Source organism: Tachypleus tridentatus, chromosome 1 (genome assembly GCF_004210375.1).
Source record: "Tachypleus tridentatus isolate NWPU-2018 chromosome 1, ASM421037v1, whole genome shotgun sequence".
In the NCBI taxonomy this organism is placed as follows: domain Eukaryota; kingdom Metazoa; phylum Arthropoda; class Merostomata; order Xiphosura; family Limulidae; genus Tachypleus; species Tachypleus tridentatus.
Window position 1 is genome coordinate 37,162,345 of NC_134825.1, and position 24,281 is coordinate 37,186,625.

The window sequence follows — 24,281 nt, forward strand, 5'->3', positions numbered from 1 at the left end:
TAAAGGTGACATAAAAGATAAGTATGCAGGTATAATTGATATTTTCTATCCCTTTATTTTGTAAGACAAATTATTAAAGTTCGTCTGAAACATTTTGAACAATTTCCTTGAGTGCAGATTTATTTTAGTTTAGCTATAGATTGTTTATCAAGGACTTGGTTGAGTTCCTTTTGCACTAAATACATTTTGTTTTGAGTCGTTCTCTTTTGGTATCACGTGCACATTCTCGTAGGAAATATTTTTGTAAAGTTGAAGAGTATATGTGAAAGAGACGGTGATCTTTTTCACTAGGAGGCGAAGCAATTTATTGTTTTGTTTGTTTTTGAATTTCGTGAAAAGCTATATGAGGGCTATCTGCGCTAGCCGTCCCTAATTTAGCAATGTAAGACTAGAGGGAAGGTAGCTAACCATCATCACCCACTGCCAACTCTTGGGCTACTCTTTTATCAACGAATAGTAAGATTGACCGTCACATTATAACGCCCCCACAGCTGAAAATGAGAGCATGTTTAGTGCGACGGGGATTCAAACCCACGACCCTCAGATTACGAGTCCAGTGCCTTAACCACTTGGTCAGTACCTTGTAGAAAAGTATTCTTAATGAGGAAATAACCAAAAGTGATGTAAATAGTATACACATCCTGAGAATAAGAGCATTATAGTTTTGTAAATACAATGTTATGTTATCTTGATCCAGGTTTTCACTGACTTCCAACAGATCTCTTTGAGAGCTTTTAATGACACTATATTTTTTTAAAACATGCATTTAATTTTAAGAGATAAATAAATATTATTTCACTTGTTTCACATTGTGTTGTCTCTTTCTTTTTCACAATTCAGTCAAAGTGAAAGGTTTACTACAGGATATATTTCTTGATCGAACGTCAAAATATTTTGCGGGTACTGTCTGATTAATTGCAGAAGAAAACAACATATTTGAAAAAAACAAAACCACATGAGCTAAGAGGGCGCATGAAACTATTCCTCAATTTTATGAAAAGTGCAAAAAATGTAAGAAACTGTAGAAATATACGATAGAATATTCGATACTTTTTTTTTTACATTATTCGAGACTTTTACGATTTTGTGACTGTTAGTATGAATTATTGTTAGCTGGGTCAAAGTTTAGATCAGTATTCAAATACATGTAGTTTCAAATCGAAAGCGCTTCAAATTCATTGCGAATCTTCGAGTAACTCAAAATCGTTTAAATTCGAAACCGTGAATCTTGGCAGTTTCATAATGGAAATCGAACTGAAATTTTAAAATATTTTTTGCTCACTCATAGTAGATTTTCTTTTCATTTTGACACCGCAGCATTATTCTTTAATTAAGAATTTACCTTAGTTTGAATTCACCATTTTTATCTTTGATTTAGTCTCAACTCAACTGTTATCCTTTGACAAGCTGACATTATTTATGCTTCATTCATGTCTACCAGTGCCTTCGGACATATTTTCAGCAGCTGTGGAATGTAAGTTTGAAAAAAGTTAATGTTCTAAAAAAAGATAATAAGCCTTGAAAAAATACACTTTTTATGTCGAAGGGAGGTAAGGGTGGTAAACTTGTGCTTCGCGTACGATATGTATATATAAATATACTAAAGTTATTTGAGTAGTGAAAAATGTAAAAAATTGATATAAACGGGTTTAAATCCTCGACTTCCTGTATACGAAACGTGTGTTGCGCCATGTGAGTCAAAGTCCATAGTTTTTCAGACATGCGAAATTATTAAGTGACATATTATATACATATGAAAAGAATATATGTTTGAAAAGGATAAATCCTTTAAACAATGATGTTATTGTACTATGTAGCTAGATATGAACGAAACAAAACTTACTAAGTGGAATGTGGATTTTTTTGTATTTAAGGTATAGTAAAGAACTGTAGAAATATGGAATGACTAAAACAAAACATATATTTGTACACAATATTTTTCTACAATTGTCATCTATGACTAAAATCTGGAGAATTTTGTCCTCATCGAGTTTTTAATAAAGCGATGTTATAAATTATGATGTCAAGATGTGTTAAAATCAATTGTTTTCACTTGTCGCTATTTCTCTTATTTTTCCTTTTCCTTCCACAATGGTGCCAACTCTTTTTTTATCTTTTTTTAAAGTATTAATAAAATGTCGAACCCCTACCACCAGTAGTAGAAATGATCTAATATCTAATTATCCTAACGGGTAAAATTGTTTCTCACGTATAAAGAGTATTCAAACTTTAGGCCTAATTTTCAATTTTGTGTTTCATGCGTCGAAAACAAAACAGTCTGCAGGACACACTGTGTGTTATTGTCACAAGAGCGATAATTTTGCGATTTTCCATTTTCTGTAGCTCCAACTGTGGTAATTCAAATTAACATATTTCAGAACATGTTCTTTACTGGACCCTCACTTCACATACCAGAATGCCAACCAAACCCTTTAGAAACACACGAGATATGAAATATCTAATTTTGATTAAATTCTTTCTTCGCATCTGAATCTCGGAATTGTATTTGATAGAAAAACATACTGAATGTTTATGGATTTTTTTTTTTCAAATCTGGCACTGATAGATCATTACAGCCTACAATTAAATGTTAAATTTGGTCTAAATATAAGCCACATGTGCAAAGTTATTTAACAAAATTCTCGCATTCGACCAAAATTTGTGTTCATGCCTACGCAGAAAGTCAGGTGAGCTATCGGTTTGACATTTTTACTATAGCTTCACCAAAAAAGTAGAAGTGCATCAGACTAAAGATGGATGACTTAGATCATCAGTTTATAGCTAAGGTTTCAAAAAAAAAAATCGTACAGGTAAACGGTTATTATTCATTCTCAAATTCTAAGTACATATTTACTAAATTTTATGAAATGTTCCTAATTCAAGAACATTTAGCGTCACGTGATATTAGTTTAAGCAATTAGTGTAAATAATGATGTTTGACACGGCTGTACAGAGTACATGCTTATGATGACAAGAAGTGTTAACTGCAAAGCATGGAAAATAAACGAAGTTGCGAATGTTGCTATGAGCCTTAATTAAAGTAGATTGTACGTGCTTCGTGTACAAAGCGTATTTAAACTTTAGGCCTTATTGTTGATTTCTAGGCGACTCTTGGAATTTGTATTGAGATGTAATTGTATATTTCGTTATTTAAAAGTAACATATAGGTAAAGGATTACCTTAATATGTTTTTGTGCGAGTTTATAGTATCGAAATAATGGTCTGTAAAATTAAAGTTATAAACGTCATAGTTCTGCAGTCGTATAAAACAATGCACGTTAAACGTCATTTACCTTTTGCACTCAGTAGAAGTTCCAATTGTGTAATGAACCAGTAGGAATATTGAGTTTCATGTGAGATAGGGTCTGTCTTACACACAATGCGCTTTTATAAGATTTATATGTAGATTGTACGAGATCATGAAATTTGGTGTTACGAGAATTGTCATATGAATGCGTATACGTACTATAATAAAGGTTATTGTTTTCGGCCTGGCATGGCCAAGCGCGTAAGGCGTGCGACTCATAATCCGAGGGTCGCGGGTTCGAGCTAAAACATGCTCGCCCTCCCAGCCGTGGGGGCGTATAATGTGACGGTCAATCCCACTATTCGTTGGTAAAAGAGTAGCCCAGGAGTTGGCGGTGGGTGGTGATGACTAGCTGCCTTCCCTCTAGTCTTACACTGCTAAATTAGGGACGGCTAGTACAGATAGCCCTCGAGTAGCTTTGTGCAAAATTCCAAAACAAAAAACAAGGTTATTGTTTAAAATGTTTGGAAACAGTATAGGGAATATTGTCAACAAGGGAGAAGCAAAATCCCTATATTTGGGGAGGGCTACATTACTGGATTTTACCAATAAAATAGCGCGCTTTGAATAGAAAATAATTAGAATTTCCGAAAGGTACTTAAACGCAAAAAATATAGACAACGATAAAGTGATAAAACTGTTAAAAACGTCGGTTAAAAATAAGGCATTTTATTATCTCATGCCGAACATTTGCCAAATTTATTTCGACATTATTGTTATTTTTCTCTTAATGTTTTTCGCAAAAGAGAAATAAATTCCTGCGACAGAAAATTCGATTTCTGCTGACAATTGGAATACTAGGAGAGTAACGGTTAGCTACTTTCTAACGCCCCTGATTATGAAAAATAAGGATTTATACTGCAATTAGCTACTTTAGGCCAATATATGATGATATAGAGTGAACATCACCGTAATCATACCTAGCATTTTACAGACGTGAAACTAAGAAGACTTGTTCGCCAGTGTTTCTAAATATTGTTGCATAAGTGGTGTTAAAATAAATTAACAGTAATAGATAATATGTTGTGTGCCATGGGCCAATGTCCTCTTAGTTAAATGTGTTCCTAAGAGTGAGTTTGAAAACAGTGGCAACAGTAACTTGTCGTTACTGGTCAGGGGCCAATAACCATGTCATGGTGTTTGTTGAGTTGCATTCAAACTTTTATTGAACTACTATTTTATGAATTTACGTCAATCAATTTAGTACCAAACTGTAGAGTATAATTCAGGTTTTAGTAGTATAAATTACTTAATCTGAAAGTAAATATTAAAAAACATCAATTTTTGTATGTCTCGTGGTAACTTGAATGCAACATTGGTTCAAATAAGATGTTTCTAATGCCAAAATACAAAATATATAGTTTCTTTTTTGTTAGAAAGGCACGACTGGAAGGTTAATATAATACAAATAATAAATATATAATGTTATAAGATTTACATTACTTAGACTAAGTGTTTTGTTAGAATGAAAAAAACAATTTTTATTTCTTAATTATTAGGGTGGTTACAAGGTCGGTTTAATTGACAGATCTCGTATAATTAGGGAGGAAAGAATAAAAGTTGGTTGGTTAGCGTTTATTGGCACGAAGGAACTAGTCTCATGCGCCAAACAACTGGTAAAAAATAAAAGTATTAAATATGTAAAAACGAATAATGTTAAAATAAAAACAATGGCCAAATTTTGAATTGAAACTTAAATAGAATTAAAAAGGCAAATGGCCCTTAAAGATTTAAAACACAAGTGAGGCGGACAGTGTTACCATCGCCAATGACACTGTCCAAATCATGGGTAAATTCATGGTAGAAACATGTCTATAATAGTGCCATTATAACAATGGCATAACAGCAAAACGTGAGCCATTGTGAATTGAATGTCACAAAGGCCACACATATGTGCATTACTCCCTGATAAAAGAAAGTGGCAAATTTAAACTTGTAATCAGTGCATAGCTTTGCCAGGACAATTTCCTCCTTCCGACTCTTATGGAAGCAAGACGGCCAAAGAGCAACAGAACATTTGATGTGGAAAAAGTTTGTTGTCACGTTGCTTACTCGAAGTCGACTGCCAACTGGCACGAAGCCGAGCCTTGAATACAGGACCGTAGTCCATATATGAGAAAAGCATGGCAGTGACAACACCAGAGCAGACAGACTTAGCTGCGGTACTAACGAGCCCATTCCTGAGAAGACCAACAAGAATAAGTTGAGAAGGTCGAAATGTTGTTCTCTGCTTATCAGTAAAAGTTTTAATACCCATACCAGCCATTCTGAGATACATTCTTATTTAAAGTAGGTTTCTCGTCATCAAGAAAGGTGAGAACTAACGTGAAGCAGTTCTAGGGCCGATAGAAAGCTAAGAGAGTCTGTATAAATAGAACAATTCGTGTATAGCATAGCTTCTACGTGATCCAGCACAAGAGAAATGGCATACATTTCGGCAGTGAACACATAAACTGTAGAGTGGATCCTGTGTGCAACCACCAAACCACAATAAACTGTGACAGAGCCTACAAAGTCACCTGATTTTGAACCATCCGTACAAATGGGGATGGAAGGATAGTTCGAGAGATGTTCGGCAAATAGAAGACAGTACTTCCAAGTGGGAGAAGATGCCCTCCTCAGATGACTTAAACAAAGATCACTGGTGTGGATAGTAATAAGCTATGGTAGGAGGGGTTGACAAGAAGAGACAAACACGTCATCCAATGACAGTCCCAATTCAGCCAGCTGTGCTTGGACAGGAGGGTCAAAAGGAACAGTGGCAGACTGTCTATTCTGAAAAAGTATGGCCCATTGAGGAAGAAAGACATAATCACATGTGGGATACTGTTGTAAGGATCAAAGCTTTAAAGCATACAGTAAGGAAAGTTGCAAATGGCAGAGGTGTAGAAGAAGTTTGTGAGACTTGGTGTACAAAATGTGGACTGGAGAAGTGTGGAAAGCCCCTGTGCAGAGCTGTAGCCCCAGATAGTGAAAGGGGTCGAAACTTTTCAAGGCTAAGATCCTGGCAGAACCATAGACGAGAGACCTATAGTTCAGTTTGATCGAATGAGGGCACAATAGTCTTTAGCATAGAACATAGATCTGCACCTCAAGAGATGGAAGAGAGGACAAGGAGAATGCTCAGTGCTCTTGTATACTTGATGCATAGCTGCTTGAAGTATGGAATGAAGGTCGGCTTATGGTCAAAGATAAGCCCAAGAATTTTGTTTCAAGAACCACAATTTCTCCGCGATGGAGCTCGGGATTAGGGTAAATATTATTTGCTGTAGTCCACTTCACTAAAATACTGAGAGCAGTCAAAAGCTGCTGTTCAATAAATTTCATGCTCGGCGACTGTAGAAGTTGTGGACATAGAGCCCGTTTGCAATGGTAGGAGGAAATTGTGCATTTATGTTATTAATCTTCACACTGAAAAGTGTGACATTCAAGACATAGCCCTGAGGGACTCCAAGTTCTTGTGGAAAATCATCAAACTCACACAAACTTGGAATCGTTGGTTCATTAACAAGTTATTTATTAAAGTGGATAAATGGCCACGTAACCCACATGAGTTAGTATCATAAGCCTTCTTAAGGTTAAATAATACAAATGCAAGATGTTGTTGCTTATTGACGTTTCAAGTCGAATTAGGTGGTCCACGGTGGAGCGCTCTTGTCGAAACTCACACTGGGTGGGCAAGAGCTTGTTGTTTATTTTTGAATTTCGCGTATAGCTACACGAGAACTATCTCTCCTAGCCGTCCCAAATTTAGCAGTGTGGACTAGAGGGACGACAGCTAATCATCGCCACCTACTACCAACTTTTGGGTTACTCTTTTACCAACGAATAGTTCGATTGACTGTCACATTATTATGCCCCATGACTAAAAGGGCGACCATGTTTGGTGTAAACTGGTATTTGAACCTGCGACTCTCAGATTACGAAGGGACTCACTGCAATGTAAAGCTTCGTGAGCAGTATACCCAAACTTCACCATCAAATATAATGTCCACAACACTCGTTGAGAACATACAACACTGGTAGTCGGTTGACCCTAGCCCAAGTGGATCAGCTAATTGTTCCTGGAGGGCACTCCAAGGCCAAAGTGGTGTGTTAGGGTTGGACTCCTCAACTACCAGTATATCCTTTCCTTCCCTTCACGGGTCGCCACGCACGTCAAATACGTGAGTTGATGTTTAGATCCCAGAGGAAGTAAACTGACAATACAGAACCTTCTCTTGGAGGCCCCTTCACCACGCACAAGAATCCACCTCGAGGGGGAGAATAAAAGATAAATATAAAGTTTTACTGAAAAAAATAAAACGTATTTTGGAGGTTTTACGATTATACAAATAATGTTTGACATTTGTGATAGGAAGAACAGTTTTTAATTACGCCATAAAAATTACTTCGTACTAGGACTAGTAACAATACAGACTCGAAATTTTCATAAAAAAAGATTTGTAGTAAAAATACGCCGTTAAAAATATGAAATCATTACCAAAAGTGTACATTTTTTTTTTAAGATTCACATATTGCATTAAAAGTTATAGTATAAATACTTAACGTGTGAAAATTCGTGTATTTTTTACCGAACCTGTCGGGAAAGGGTTTTATTAAACGCCACTAAGGTAGGCATCAACGATTTACGATACAAATTGTTATTATTAACATAAATGCAGTAATCCTAGCTGAAAGATGTACAAGAATGAAAAGGTATTTATTATTACCAAAAAAATTAGAAAAAAGGAACGTTAAATGTTTGAGTGTTTACTTACTGCAACTTTATTCCTATTTGGAAAAAGAAAGAAAGATATATGATAGTTATTTGCAGTCCTCTCCTTAATGCTAACTGAAATGCATTGTTTGTTTTGAATTTCGCGTAAAGCTATACGAGGGCTATCCATCCCTAATTTAGCAGTGCAATACAAGGAGAAGAGAAACTAGTCTCCACTGCCAACTCTTTTACAAACGAATAGAGGGATTGACCGTAAGTTATTACACCCCCATGGCTGAAAGGGCGAGCATATTTGGGTAACGGGGATTCGAACCCGCGACCTTTAAATTACGAGTTGAGCGCATTAGACATCTAGCCATGTCATGCCTACAACTGAAATACAGTTTATTCTCTCTCACCTTGACATCTTTGTTATAATTCTTTCTTTTCACCAAATCGAAGCAATACAATTTATTAGAAAATCACTGATAAAATGCAACCGATTTTACAACAAATGCACTGTTGTATTGCAATCATTCGTACGTTTACAATCAGTTAAGTAATTTATCAGTCGACAGAAGTTTCTACATGCATTTGAATTACTCTATCTGCCCACACTTGAACTACAAAGTAAGATGTTTAGTTTGAAATGTACCGAATAAAAATATATGTTTATGCCAAATATTCTAGTAAGTTTTGTTTTTATGTTGCTACGATGAAATATGCCTAATTATTCAACAAACACGCACATACATAGTTTTACAGTCACGAAAACTCTACGATGTCAACTTGAGGATTTGTTTGATGACTGAATTTCATAATATTCTAAATAATAAACTTAACATCAACTTCCAATCAGATTCAAACGACTGTGACGTCATTTGGTACAATTTTAATAAAATTCCACACGAGCCAAAAAAGTAAATATTTTGTGTTTGTCAAGAATAGTGCTGTTACGCAGTTAACCAACCTCATAAAAAACAAAGGCTGTATACGACTGACAATAAATGCACGTTTTATTTTCATGAATATAAAGAATACACTCCAGATTTCATACCAAGAATTTAGTATTGTTCGAAATATTAAGATGTTATAAAATTTGTTATTCTCACACAACTCCGTATTGGTCAAACATATCTTGGTCTCCTCTATTATTTTTATAAATACAACTTTATACGAGATAATGGGAATATATTCATCAAAGCAGACCACATTCAAAAGTTAACAAAACGATGTCTTAATGACAACAACGAAATGTGCCACACTAACTTGGACCAAAACAAACAAACAACAACAACAACAAAACACCATTAAAAAGTTTTGACTTTAACACCTTGATCCATAATATGAGTCATGGCAAAGTTACAAATATAATCACTCCATATTTCACTTTTCAATCTTTTTCATATGATGCGATTTCATTGTGGTAAATACTGACAAACGTTTAAAACTTACAAATGAAAATAACATGGCAAAATGTGAACCGCAACTGTTTGACTAAAATCACAACTGGAAATGAACCAATGTACCCCTTTTTCGAATGTGTTATATCCTCTTAGCTGCCATGAAAAGCAAGAGGCAGCAGGTGTTCATCTGAAGATTTGACAAATTAGAAACAGTTCACAACTACACTGTTATCGATAAATCACACGTTTCGTTGTTTACATTTCACTTTTCTGTATTATTTCAAACGTGTTTTAAGACTTTTCTTATCGACCAGGGCTGCATTCGGTAGTGAATAAACACAGCTTCTCATGAGCAGGTACAATTGGAAGCTGAAGAGTTTTGGTATCCAATGAGCAATAAGAATACACAAAATTTTTTGTGAAAGGATTTTTTTAATTTTGATTATATATGAATACCGTTGTCACTAGGAAGGCACATTATACAAAAACAGGAAAAAATATTTTTTTTGATATTACAAATATTTCTAACTCTCAAAGTCCTCTCTTAGTCAAAACACAGACAGATATTCTACTCAGCCGTTAAGAAGTAACAAAACATACACCAGAAATTTCAACCAAATAAGCCTGAATGCAATACAGGGCATGTTAAAATAAACAAACAAAAAATTGTAATCGTTTAAAACAACGAAAGTTAATAACAATACATTATTTACATACTCCAAAATAGAAGGTAAATATATTGACTGATTTCTAACCAATTCTCTACTGTGCTTAATTAATATATGACAATTATTTTAAATTATTTCTTTTATGGAATAGTTACAGTACCAGTGATGTCGAGAAAACCCACTTGTAGTTACAGTACCGTTAAGATCTATTTAATTCCTCATCATTCCACTAGCTTTATAAGCAAAATTTTGTTACAACTTAAAGAACATTTATATGTCATAATTAATTTCAAGGGATCTGAAATTAAGTTTCAATTAGTTCAATAATAAAAAAAGTATCGAGATTAAAATAGCTTACCAAACATTAAAAAAACAAAACATATTAAACATTTTTCAATAAGAGTTGATATAACTCATTTTGTTAAAGGTTTTGAAACCCTCACAGCTTTCTTGATATAAGCAACCATTTCATAGAAATATTACATCCTAAAGTGCATTCTCACAGACAGTAAGTAAATTTTACTAATAAAATAGTAGTATTAAATACTGAAAAACTAGAATATGTCGAGAAAACACTGTTGTTCAACATAAATGATTTTTAACACTGTTTAAACTATCACATCTCATGAAACTAATGAAAAACTGTCAGTGTTGATACTACAGTAAGAAACAAAGTAACAAACTGTTAAATTAATTTACTAAATTTATGTAACTTAATCATGTTTTAATGTAACATGGTGAGTAAAGCTGAAGGAAAAACTTGAGAAATTATTCAAGTAACCTCTTTTACTCATAAAATTACTTTAGAAGTACCAACTTAGCAATAAATAAACAGGAATATAACTAACATACTGAACAACTACACAACTATCAAATTAAACATAAAATCCACTTTTAACAGATTTAATAAAATATACTTTAAAAAACCTGGTTGAATCTTTATACCACAAGCAAAACAGATTGTAATTCTAATAGCTTCTACATAATTTACATAAATTTGAAAAAAAATAATTTAAATTTCTGCAACTAGTATGTTTCCCCATGAATAAATATAATTTTCTGATGTACACAGAGAGTTACACTATCATTATTCTATGTTATCAATGTATAGACGTTTCTACTATGACTTACAAAAAGATACATAAATGACTAAAAGTCAACAACTATACACATTACAAGATCTCTAAGCCAGTGTACTTTAAGCCATAACATTTTTTTACTTGCTAGTTTCATATGTACATACAAGTACTGCAGTATCAGTGATTTTTTTTGACTTTCTGTTTTTTACACACAAAACCACATGCAATACACCCAAAATTGGACCTTACAAACTCTTTTGGTTTTCTTTAACATAAATTTGCTTTTTGCTTCTGAACTCTTTTATCTGCAAAGGATAACTAATTAATTTGTCAGTTTAAGGAAATATTAGTTATAGTATCACTGCATGGTATTCTCTTTCATTTGTAAACAAAATCAAAATGAAATGAGTGATATTTGCTGTTTAAAATATTCAATCCACAAAAACCTAAAGAGTACATGAATATCTTTAAAATAAGTCTAAAGTTCAGAACCTTCTTTTAAACTTTCTAAATGTAATGCTATTTTTAGATGCCATCTTCTAATATTCACAAAGATACATAACTTGGTTTTTAATGTTTAAAATAAACTCCTGTAAACATCTTGATTTTTAATCTTTAAATGCAATTCAATCCACAACTTTGTTTTTACTGTTTAAAACAACAGATTCACTGCATGCACAGTTTGGTTTCTATTGTGTACAATAACTGATTCACTGCAATACAAAATTTGGTTTTACTGCTTAAAATAACATTTATCATCATGCACGGCTTTGTTTTTACCATGTAAAATAACAAATATGCTATTACATAAACTGAGTTTTTTTGTCTACAGTTGTACCTTGCCACCATTTTTAATTTATAAAATGTATGGTTTGTAATATCAAAAATAAATTTGTTGTCACATGTGATTTGGTGTTTATATTCTAAAATAACAAAACATGTACTACCATGTACTGCTTGGTTCTCCTGTCTAAAATGACAGTCTTTATTATAAACAGCTGGTTTTACCTGTATAAAGTAACAAAAAAACTGTTCGGATTTTAATTGTAAATACTAAAAGAGCACTAACAAGCAAAACTCAATTTTATTACAATTCAAGTTAACAACTTAGCACACATGCACAGAATGGTTTTTATGACATAAAATAATATATTCATTACCACTGAAAGCTTAGTTTGCACTTTTTTCAAATTAGAGGTTAATATTTCAGAAAGTTTTAATCTTACTATTCAAATAACAAATGTATTACTAAGAAAAGTCTGGTTATTTTTCTCTTCTACTGAAGAGAGATTTTTGTAAACTTCTGATCCAAACTATCATACTTCCAAACAAATGTAAGCAAACATTTTAAAAGTGTAATAGTTTTTATATGTTAAAACAGACATTTTGTACATTTTTTACCATATATAATAATCCATAAGATTTACCATGCTTTTTATTTACTATTTTTTAACACACTGATACACTTCATCTGCAACTTACAACAAGACTCACATACAAAACTGAAAGTAATTAAACAATAAAAATAATGAGGTAGTGATAAATAAAAATGAAACTCAGAGCAATGGGCAGAAATTTAAATCAGTTATGTAGTTTACATTAACTAATATAAGTTCAATGCTTACACAGGACTTTAAAATATTTTTCTTTGGTAACACAGCCTCTCATAGAAGCTGTCTTTTACAAAATGGAAATGACACAAAGAAAAAACAATCATTATGTTTAAAAACCATAACAGTTTCAACACTTAGAAATAATTGTATAAATATTTTGAACAAATCAAACATAGAATTTGGGAGTTTCATTGATATGAAGTTACAGGTTAATAAAGATAATGTTTATCAACATAAAATAGCTGCTAGGTCGGTAGTTTACTGGAATTTATAGGATGTTTAATCTAGCATAAACGTATCACATTTTTCAGTCTTCATATCAACAGTTGTTCCATAAATATGAATATAAACAAATTTAACTCAACAATAAAAAAATAATATAATTACACTATTTTACTTATGAAATGATTTAGGAGTTAAATAATGATTATTATGTGTTCTAATTGATCTGTGTTAAAAGATTTAGGATGCAGGTGCTATAAGCCAACTTGCAGGTTGAAACTGATGTATCTATATACACACACACGACTAGTTAAGGAAACTTCTTGCTACATAAGAAACGTGTAAATACAGTAACTATAGATAATAATAAGCTAAACTAAACACAAGAAACAATGTCCTGCAACAAGACAAGCAAAGAATTTTCAATTACATTAAATTCAAAGCTGCCATTCTTAAAGGACAGTTCACAAAACAAAGGTACTTATGCACTCTGATGAAACATTTTTTCCAAAACATCTGTGATCTCAGGAAGGATTTCTGAACAAAGTGGCTACCTGCCTAAAAAACCCATAACCATGTAACATTGTATCACTACCAATGCCATTCAACCTAATAACAAATGTCAAAATAATAGAATGTCTTGGTTTTAAAACAGTAGATTAATATCATAAATTTCATACAGTATGGTTCATATTTCATGTTATAAAGCAGGTATTATAAGCTATATATCTAAGAAATAAACCTCAGACCCTGTGATTATTTTTAAAAACACTTTAGATTTATAGGAGGAAAGCTCCACTGACTTCCCAGTTACTAAGCTCTTTAATTTTCCTGATCACAGTACTACCTTTGGCATGAATGACTCAATAAATTAAAACAAAAACATAGAACTCCAGCTTACCCTCCAACTCAATTCATAAACCCCATACAGAATTAACAAAGGATTTTCTTTAAAATACTGAAAAAAAATTCAAATATTTTTCTAGATGTGTTTTACATATCATTTATTTATTGTTCAATTTCCTTTTCAACCTTAAGTTGATGGTACCTTCCCCTTTGTACAATATTTCCATAGATTGTCATATTTTATTAGTTTCTGTATTTATACATTAATTTTCCAAAATGCAATTTCAGTTGCTACAACTACAATTTTTCTCTTGCTAATTCTCATACTGTTTATGAAAGAAGCTCAGCAATGTTTTTCTTGAAAAATATTTTTATTAACGTGTTCTATGTAGAACATAAACAAAACCTCTGCATATTCTAACCATCCAAGAATTCCTACTCAGCCTAGTGGTAAGTGTCTGCCCGAAATATTGCACAAAATAAAAATAAATAAGATATTTATTTAGGTGTGTTAACTTATCCTTTATTACTTTTTCATCTGAATTGTTTCTGTTCGTGTCTCTAGGAACAACAGTCACTCAACAACTTAAGTCAAATATCATGATATATAAGCTTGTATAATTTTGTTTAATCTCTAATTTAATGTAATTAAGATGTAGAAATTATAGCTGTAGGTGTAAACATGTTTAACAAAACATGTACCATTTAAATGTTTTTTCATGCCAGTATTTCTGATGGTAAATGAAGTAAAATAAGATCAACAGATTTAAAGAAAAAGAAAAAAGTAAAAGACTATAGATATGTATATACATTATATTGTGTAACATGTCAGTAAGTTTATACTTGTAATGTGTTTAAGGTAAAATTACATTTTTACTAATAAAACTTTAATATAAATCATACTGATTTTTGTATCAAATATTATTACATCTTGTAATAATGAAATAATAATCTTGTACAAACTAATGAAAGTAAAGTTTTATCCAAGCAAAGGTAAAAACCATACAGTGAGAACTGAAATTTTCCAAGTATTACACCATCAGAAAAACAACTATTTTTATCTAATTGATGGTTGCAGGTACACAGGTAGACATTACCAAAACCTCTAGCTGCTTAGTTCAATGGCAGAAATGATTCCTAATTAACATAAAGTTAATTCTAGTATGAAGTTTAAATAATTAATGATTTTTCATGAAAAAAAAGAATAATCAAGTTTAAGTACAAAAATGTTAAATGTGAAAACTAAATACTTTTTACCTCCTGTTTTAAAGTACCATACTACTTAGCAGTTTGATTGATGATTTTATTTTCATACAAATGAGAGAGGTATTAAAATGGAAACTCATAATTATTAGGAATTATGTTCGATATTACTGTAATAAACAATTTTCAAAACACATGTATATGATTTAAATTCTATAGTTCAAATGTAGGAAAGACTAAAATGTCATGTTTTAAGCAGTTCACACATCTGCACTTCCAAGAGAACATAAAAAAGGCTTAAAAAGCAGTGGGGCTTTCTCGAAAATGTTATCATGCACACTCAGATGTTACAAGTTCTACAGGTAATAATAATGGTGCAGCAATATAGAAGTACTAAAGAGGAAACAACATGTTAATATAATTAACTGGTTCTTGCTTTTACAAGTTTTGAAGACACATTTGACTAAATCTGTTTAAAACTTTCCAACAGCTTTTAAATAAAATGAACAATGAAAAGTTGAATAACATCACAGAAGCAGGTGGAGTTATCAAATATCGCCCACACAAATATTTTAATAATGCAAATGAACTTAACTTTTCCCAGATATTGCTAGAATTCATATAAACTGTTATCTAACATGTCTCAGAAAAATGTTCACTCATCATTGGATCAAGAATTACACTATGGCATAATATATGTTTTTAGTTACTTGAAATAAAAAAAGTTGATAAACTGTCATTCTCAATGTTGTGTAAGGACACAGGAACCTATGTTTGGTAAAAATTGTTGAACTCTTACAGGATTTATGTTTTTGCATTCTAAAAGGCAATATTTTTCAGCACTATTTTCATTATTCATTATTGCTCTGAACTATGGTAACAAAAAATAAATAAGAAAATATTTCTATGAGAAATTATTTTATTTTCAACACAATTTTTTTTAGCAATGATAGACAACAAGGTTATTTGCTTGGTCACATTCCTATTATATTTGTTTAAGGCAGTTCTACACCAGGTGAATTAAATACTCTTGAGTCAGTAAAGCTACCTTGTAAGCAGTGTTCCCTCTAAGGTGTGTGGCCTCAGAACAACAAATCAAGTGCTGCACACTTTCTTATCGCACCTGCACACATACTTCGTAATGGTGAGGAGTCTCAACAAATTGACAGCCTTAATGAACCTGGCCTAAAACCTGAATAACTAACTGAAAGCAATGCATAAAAACCCAGTGATCCAACAATGTCAACTGTCTAAAAATACCCCCCACCCCCCCTAGAGAAACAAAAAACTGTTGGCACATGAAAAAATACATTCTGCATATGGATTGATAAAATTAGAAGGATCATCACTTTAAGTAAGAATTTCTTAGACTTATCTTGATAAAACACCCCAATCTTGTTTAAATCGTTAAATATTAATTAAGTTAATTATATTTAATTGCAGCAGTACTACAGGGATTGATGTATTTAAATTTTAAGTGCATGAAAATGAAAACACTTTCAACAAATTTTTTTAATGCATATAAGATAAAGATAAACCTTACTGTTTAACTTTCAATCAAGGCTGGAGAATATATGTTTTGTTTGCAATAGATTTAGCAATATATTTTAATTTTGAAAGTTGGCACATTTGATTTCAATATTTTCAAATTTGACAGTTTTCATCCGGATAAAACATTTTCTTTGTCCAAGAATTTATAAAGTAATAGATCACAGAATGTTACACTCTGACATCTTGAGAAAAATCTATTTTACATAAATACAAAATACTATTTGTTAGAACAAAATACACAAACAGGAAAATAGCTGCTTTTAAAGTGGTAGTAACCAAACTGTGATAAAAGGATTATCAAGATTTTTAATATCATATGAAAATGACAACTGAAATAAAAAGTTTAACAAAGTTGTTGTCAAGTGATAGACATACAAACATACAATGGCAAAAATCTTTGGCTTGAGTAATGAGAAAGTTTATGATGCAATATTTTTTATAATGGCACACCCAACAACAGTAGTGACTTATTAACACAAAGTAAACCAAGGGCTATACAGAAGAAACTCACAGGACTAACACACTTGGTTCACAAGTCAATTTGGGGAAGAGGGCTATATCCGAGGTTTGTACGTTAGGGTTACATGATAGGTGTGCACATTTTCTTCAGTGCAGTCCTGGTCCGTTATGCCATGAGAAGATCCTACTCTCACCACAGAGCCACTTTTCCAAGAGCTTGTTTCAGGTGCCATATCTGTGGCAAACAGTGCTCCACTACTGTGGCTTGTAGATAGTTTGCTGCCATTGCCTTTTCCATTTTCTTTGTCTTGCTTGTTTTTGCTTGATGACCGTCGTATCAGTTTTTTTCCTTGCTAGAAGTTCTCCGAATTAATTGTTTTTCATTGGCACTAGATGGAGCAGCTGCTCCAGCTACTGAGCCAGATGATAAGTATGATGTAAGTGAGGCTTGTGTTTCCTCAGTTTTCAGAACCTTGAGTTGAAGAAGTTTCATATTTTTTGTTAGTTTATTACCAACTTTAGCAAAAAACATAATAAATCTTGACTGAGAAAAACTTACAAAAGCATTTATATAATATTTAAAGAATGGTAACTTCATCCTAATCTCATCATGAATCCAAAATTTCCATAGTCTATTAGAATAATAAAAGGTGTTAATCAGTTTCTTAACACACTCATTTTTGTTCCTATTTTATGTTACAATGACAATACTGTAATTAATCTCAAATATTTTTTTATGTTTTAGCTTCATCTTGTAACTGATTTTTGCATTTCAAAGCTTCTTGGATTTTTTATGTTTAAAATTAAGTAATAAATCAAAAGAATTAGTTGGGTTGTGCCTGTATTGAAGAAGTAATGTTGATTATAATTCTGAATTTACTTTCATAAGATGTGGCAAGCTATTTTTCAAAATTACAAGTCTATTGTACATACAAAATTATATGTATTACTAAAGTTTTTTATTAAAAATATACCTGGGGAACATCAAAGTCAGTATTACCCAGACTCTGACTAATCTTAGTTATGTATATGCAAAGAACAAAAATACTTTTGTCCATCATAAATTTAAAAATTGTATTTGCATGACCTCTACAACCTATAAAAACACATTTAATTTTTTTTTTAATCTCTGTAAAAATGTTCAGTTTGTTTGACTTGTATTTAATAATAAGTAGGTTAACAAAGTAAATGAATTTGTTTTAAAATGACTTTGTGCATCATGTTCTACAATTACCAATTCCACTTCTCTTATATAGAGTTCTATGATTGTAACAGACTGGGGACTTTATGATGGGGACTGATAAGATAACTTTGATAAGTGTATAAAAAAACAACAACCTGTCTTCTGTAAAGTTAGGTTTATACACATCAGCAAAATTGTAATAAAAACATTTATAAAGTCCAATTTGAAAATTTAAAATTTAAGCCAGCAAATTATTATAAATTAGTATTCAAAATCTTCAAGATAATAAATAACTTATTACTTATACCTAGATCTACAATAACAAAAAGGGGATCTAAACAAATAAAATGCTATCATGCTGATTAAAAATTGGTTCAAACACTAAAACAATCAATTCTATTGTAGACCTTACTCAACAAAGCAATATACAAGTCCTTTGTGAATCACCATTTATTATTATTATTATAATCACCATTAAAAACATTAAAAGTTTGAATGAATTACCATTAAACAAAGATTATTATCTCAACATTAAAAATGACAGTGAGTTAATTAAAATAAAAAACACATCCCATCCATTTACATTTGATATTAGAAAAATCAGCAGTGCGAAGACATCATCAAAATATGGAATACCAAGAAAATGGAAGCAAAAAAACAAGAAATATATCTTTAATAAGAAAAGAAAAATACAAGAAATAAGAATGAAGCAATTACTAGGGCAACTTGTGTTTAAAAACATTTCTGAGACAAATACAGCATACAGAAATCTCCAATTCTTGACAAACTAAGCAAATCACCTTGGTGGAGAAAATGTCTTCTATGAGGATATGCAGTATTGTGACAGTTGAAAATTAAAACATATGATCTGTGATCCAACCCACGAAAGATAATCAAACTTATCCCCTCTTAGGAACACCAGAAAAACTACAAGAAAAAAACTGTATAGAAGCCAATGCAGTCTCAGCAAGTGTTTGGACTTCTAGAGCAGAAATGCAATCCTTATTCTCAGAAGGTGTACTTCAATAAAATAAAGTATGAAATAAAAATTGAAAGAAAATGTTTCTAATTAAGTAAGTTGAAGCAAAAAATTTTCACATCAAAGAGAAAAGCATATAAAATGAGATTATATTGAAAAAGGGGAGTCAAAAGATGAAAAAGAGTTTCAACAGATAAAAACACAAAATGCATTAATGATTTATACCAAGTAGAGCTAAGAGGAAATTCATCAAACATTAAGAAAGACAAGTTGATTTTAAAAGTGCCAATGAGAAAATATGATAATATACAATACAGTAGGCATCACATGGAAGCCAAATACATACTGTTTTATGTCACAAAGTATAAAATAGATTAAGGTAAAAGCTACAGCAACATAGAGGTTCATAATAGAGAAAGGAAGTTAAGAAAGAATGGGAAAAGATGACTAACTTTTAGTGTTGCCTTGAAAAGTAGTTTAATATAATAGTAGAGGTAATGCATTATTTTTCAAAAACCTTCAAATTACCTATAGCAAATTCTTATACCATCTATAAATCACTTTCTTTAAGTTAGATGTCTCTAACATATGAATTGTTCACATTTTTCTTAAAAAAATTTTTCAAAATTTACTTCTGTAGACTTACGTGTACTGTAGTTTTTAGAAAAATGACTTCCTTTTGATTATGTCTGGGAGTCAGCCAACACTTAACAATTAAATTAACTTTGCAAAAAACTTGGCATTTCTTGATTACCATTGTTTCTTCCTAAAAACTTTCACTTTGGAAAGAATATTCACTTTCAGTATGACATTCAACATATCAAAAAATTCTCACAATTTTATTAAACCAATAAATACCGTCCTTGGCAACTGAAGTTCTAAAATATTATCATATTTAGGGTGCCTTTCATTATATTAATAAAAAAAATGTTTTTCGAAACTGAACATAGCCTATGTATACAAACCAGAGCATATTGTCACCTTATACATATTTATATTACAGAAATTTCAAACTAAAACCACAAAGTTATAAAAATGAGAAGTTTGACAAATCACTGAACTAAAGAAAAAACTATTACATTCAGTCACCATAAAGGATAGAAAATGTTTTTTTTTATAAGATCTCAAACATTCTTAGTAAACTTTTGAAGTTAAAATATGAGCAATTAAGCCCTGTATTAATAACTAAGCTAATATTATTCCACTGTTATTCAGCTAATAATACCTTTTGTACACATCTGCTTTGTGTCAAATTAACCTTTTTTATGTAATTTCTGTTTCACTTCAAAATACATTTGCTCACCTTGGCAGCACCAGCACTGGTTTCTTCCACTTCTAGAGGAACAGGAGTTGGAGAAGGACATGGTGAGGGGTTAAGAAACCATTCAGAGCGTGTTCTCATGCGAGCTGTCTGTCTCTCATGGACCTGCGGCAGGAATGAAAGAGATTTGGTGCTCTCGGCATAACGATTGACAATCTTGAGCTCATCCAATGTGAGATCCTCAGTGTAAGTAAAGGAAGGTGGGGAATCAGCCTAAAAGTATAGGACATCTATTGTAGATGGACATGCAAGGTTAGATACATATTGTGTAAACATGCATGTTAAAAACTGAAAACTTTACTACAGTTATTATGCAAGTATTGCACTATACAAACACATGTTGAGCATCAACAGATAATATGTATTTTGTCAGAATGTTGTTTTCATTTAATCTGAATAATATATTCAATTTCCAGTTAACTCCTTTTTCTTCAGAACAAAAATGTGGACTAATGAAAATTATATATTTTTGTTGTATTTTTGCATGTTATATGGCTGAAAAATTTATTGGATGTTTTTTTTTTAAATAAAATTGTATACAACATATATAGAACAAATAATTTTAACACAACTTCTCCTAAAATATATTTCTGACTTTCAAATACATCACTAATTTTTTCTCTGAACATCTATCCCTAACTTAAAATTATAAGAAACTGAAATATTCACAAAATGTTTTCAAGAATATGTTTATTTATCACCATTACAATTTTTCTGTTAAAATACAGTGTAGAACACATTATTCACAAATCTTTAGAGACATACTGAGCTTTTGCAATTTATTCAGGTGAAGGTTCTGATAACTTCAGTAAAGATCAACAAATATGATATAAAAATAACAATTCTCTGTGTATACTTTTAACTTCTGCTAAAAACAATTAACAGTATGAATAATCATCAGGGAATGTGGTATAATAAACAGGAATTCTCTTTAACTTAAATTCTCTAGGTAAAAACCCAAAACTAACTAATGAGCAAAGGACTCAATGTAATGAACAGAAATATATGCATTTCAAAATCCATAGTTTGTTTTCATTTTCACTAAGTGTTTCTGTTATGTTTTCTTGTAAAGTGTGTGAATTCATGAGTAGGGTTACTTCATATGGCATATGCCCCATTTCCTAAAATCTATCCAGTTGCAGTCAATCAATTATACAGTTCTTGTGAAATATCTGTGAATAATTTCTACAGTTTATCCAATGCAGAAAGATAGGAAGATGAAAATTTGGCAAATAAGCTTGATAAGGAAAGAAATTATGAAGAAAACAAACAAATTTGTTTATTGCATTTTGAAAATGGTAGATGTAAATAGTAAAATGAAGTACTCACATTGTTTCCAAATAATAACTGAGATGGAACTGTCATTGATAAGATGTCTAGAAATGCTCATAATTTTCCACCTACATAAAATTCTGATGACATGGACCACAATTACTGACTGTTTGAAGTAAAGGGAGTAATCCTAGCATTAACTGTTATTAGATGATGTAATACTCAGTATACTATACTGTACCGTGAGAGTATAGTTCCATAGTTCTTTAAATTAAAATTTCTGTTAATGCACAATTTTGTCCTTAGAAATATCACTCATGTAACCTCTCTAGTCACATCAAGTGAAATTTCATTGTTTTGAAAAATGTAGTCTCTGGCCCAAGCAAAATGATGCTAATCACACAACAGTGATCATCAGCATCAATTACTTTTGAATTTAAGGAAGAAACTATTTCATCACATTGACCAGTTATTTCTGGTTTTTTTTCCAAAACTCACCTGTGTTTCTTTTAAATTTTGTTTCTATTCCATAATATTCATAGAAACAAACAAACAAACCTTTACCAGTTGTTTCCAAACTGCGTGTTGCTAACGTGTTGCGGTAAATCGCTATGAGTGTCGCACAAATAAAACTATGTGGGTTAGGGCATCATCAGTGAAACATACAATTCAACTTTCAAACTGTCATTTTGTAGTCTGGGTCTAACCAAATACTATTTTTCCTCTTGTTTTTTTAATCTGCACCTAGCAACAATTACAAACTATAGATTTCAAAACATTTATATATTCTATTCAAAATGTCTCAGGTAAAAACCAAATACTTTAAGTAATAAGCAAGAGATTTGATATAATAGGACTTTCAGTACATAATAATTCCAGTTAAAATCCCAACAACCTTAGTAATAAACTAGGGAATCTATTATCTGTGTATATCATCTGCAGTAGGAAAAAAGACTCTTTTAAGTTATGTTTGAGATACTTTATTTAATGAATAGCAATTGTCCATGTATATATCAGTATCTTCATGTAAACATATTTATTTAAGAAATAAAATAGGAACTTCATATAATGATAATGAATAGTTGTATTCTTTACATAATATCTCCAGGTAAAAACTTAACAATGTTAGTAATAATGGAATTTGATATAATGAATACATATTCTATGTAACTAATATCTTCAGGTAAAAAAAATGAAACAACCTTAGTATTACTTTCAGAAATTAACAAGAAACATGCTATACTAATTAGTAATTCTCTGTATTAAATTACTTTGGGTAGAAAAACCTGTTGGCAATTGCCATCCCAAAAACAAAAAAAACTGTTGACTAATGTGATGAATAAGAAGCTTGATATAATCAACAGGAATTCAACAAACAAAATGTCTCTGAATAAAAAAAAACCTGTACCTGTTGACTTATGTGATGAACAAGGGGCTTTTGATAGGGAAAACTTTCTGACTTAAGACACAAACATGAATGGCAAATCTCTTCATAAAAAATTTGACAGGTTATCTAACAATTAGTTTAAAACAAGTGCAGTTAAATAAACTGAAATCACAACACTTTGTTAAAATAAAGCACTACCTGTCCATCTACAAATAAACACAGATGATTTAAAATAAATATTTTCTATTATGGCTTTGAAAATCTAAAAAAATTCTATGTTGATAATATTTAATTTACAGTATTCAAAATATCACTGAAATTCCTAATACCTGAGACTTATAGAAGGTACAAAAAGAGAAAAAAAAAAAAAAATAGAAAATCACCCCCATCTCAAGCACTTTTGCAAGAAATACTTCGGTAAACTGAGAAATTATAAAAACATGATAAAAAAAAGTACTTGCATGAGCTTTAGTACAGTAACTGACCTCATGAGGAATTTACTTTGACAGCACAAAATACATATTAATTTATAACGGAATATGACTAAATGTGTAACAGTAACCTCCTATAATAAAACTGTCTGGGAAAAATAGTTCAGGGATTTCATATGCCCTTTGCTTTGCAATTCTTTTATTTTCTCTTTGAAAAAAATTCTGAATTTTTTTCCACATTATAGCAGTTACTTTGTTTCCAAAGGTTATGTTATTTCACCACAAAATCACAGTTATACTTTAGCCACATTCCATCATAACATCAATGAGAATCATACAACCATCTTTTTTATTACAAATTACCGTTTATAACTATTAAAAATATCATGTGTACTATATTTACCATTTTATATATGCTATTAACACAGTGTTTTTGTTTGATTAAATTTGTATTACAATTTGTATCTGTATTAAATTTGTTGTAGCACACAACAAAATTTATTTAAAAAAAGTGAAGGTAAAGAAATGATGAACCACTGACAATGTTTGAACAAAAAAGAACTTTTCCAATAACTTCTAATCTAATAAAATACATTTCACCTTGCAAGAATATAAATAATAACACCCAAACTTCAAAATTACTATTAGAAATTTA

At 31.2% G+C, this 24,281-nt stretch overlaps 1 pseudogene across 1 annotated transcript in view; it reads right to left on the reverse strand.

The window, feature by feature from the left end:
• Window positions 1-9,000: 9,000 nt before the first annotated feature.
• The window catches only part of LOC143246281 (uncharacterized), a 166,683-nt pseudogene continuing 151,402 nt past the window's right edge, over window positions 9,001-24,281 (reverse strand). Inside the window, exons 10-11 of the transcript XR_013025900.1 lie at window positions 20,519-20,749; window positions 9,001-17,525 (exon numbers count right to left, since the gene is read on the reverse strand). The product of XR_013025900.1 is annotated as an uncharacterized LOC143246281 (transcript). The remainder of the gene's footprint in view (window positions 17,526-20,518; window positions 20,750-24,281) is intronic.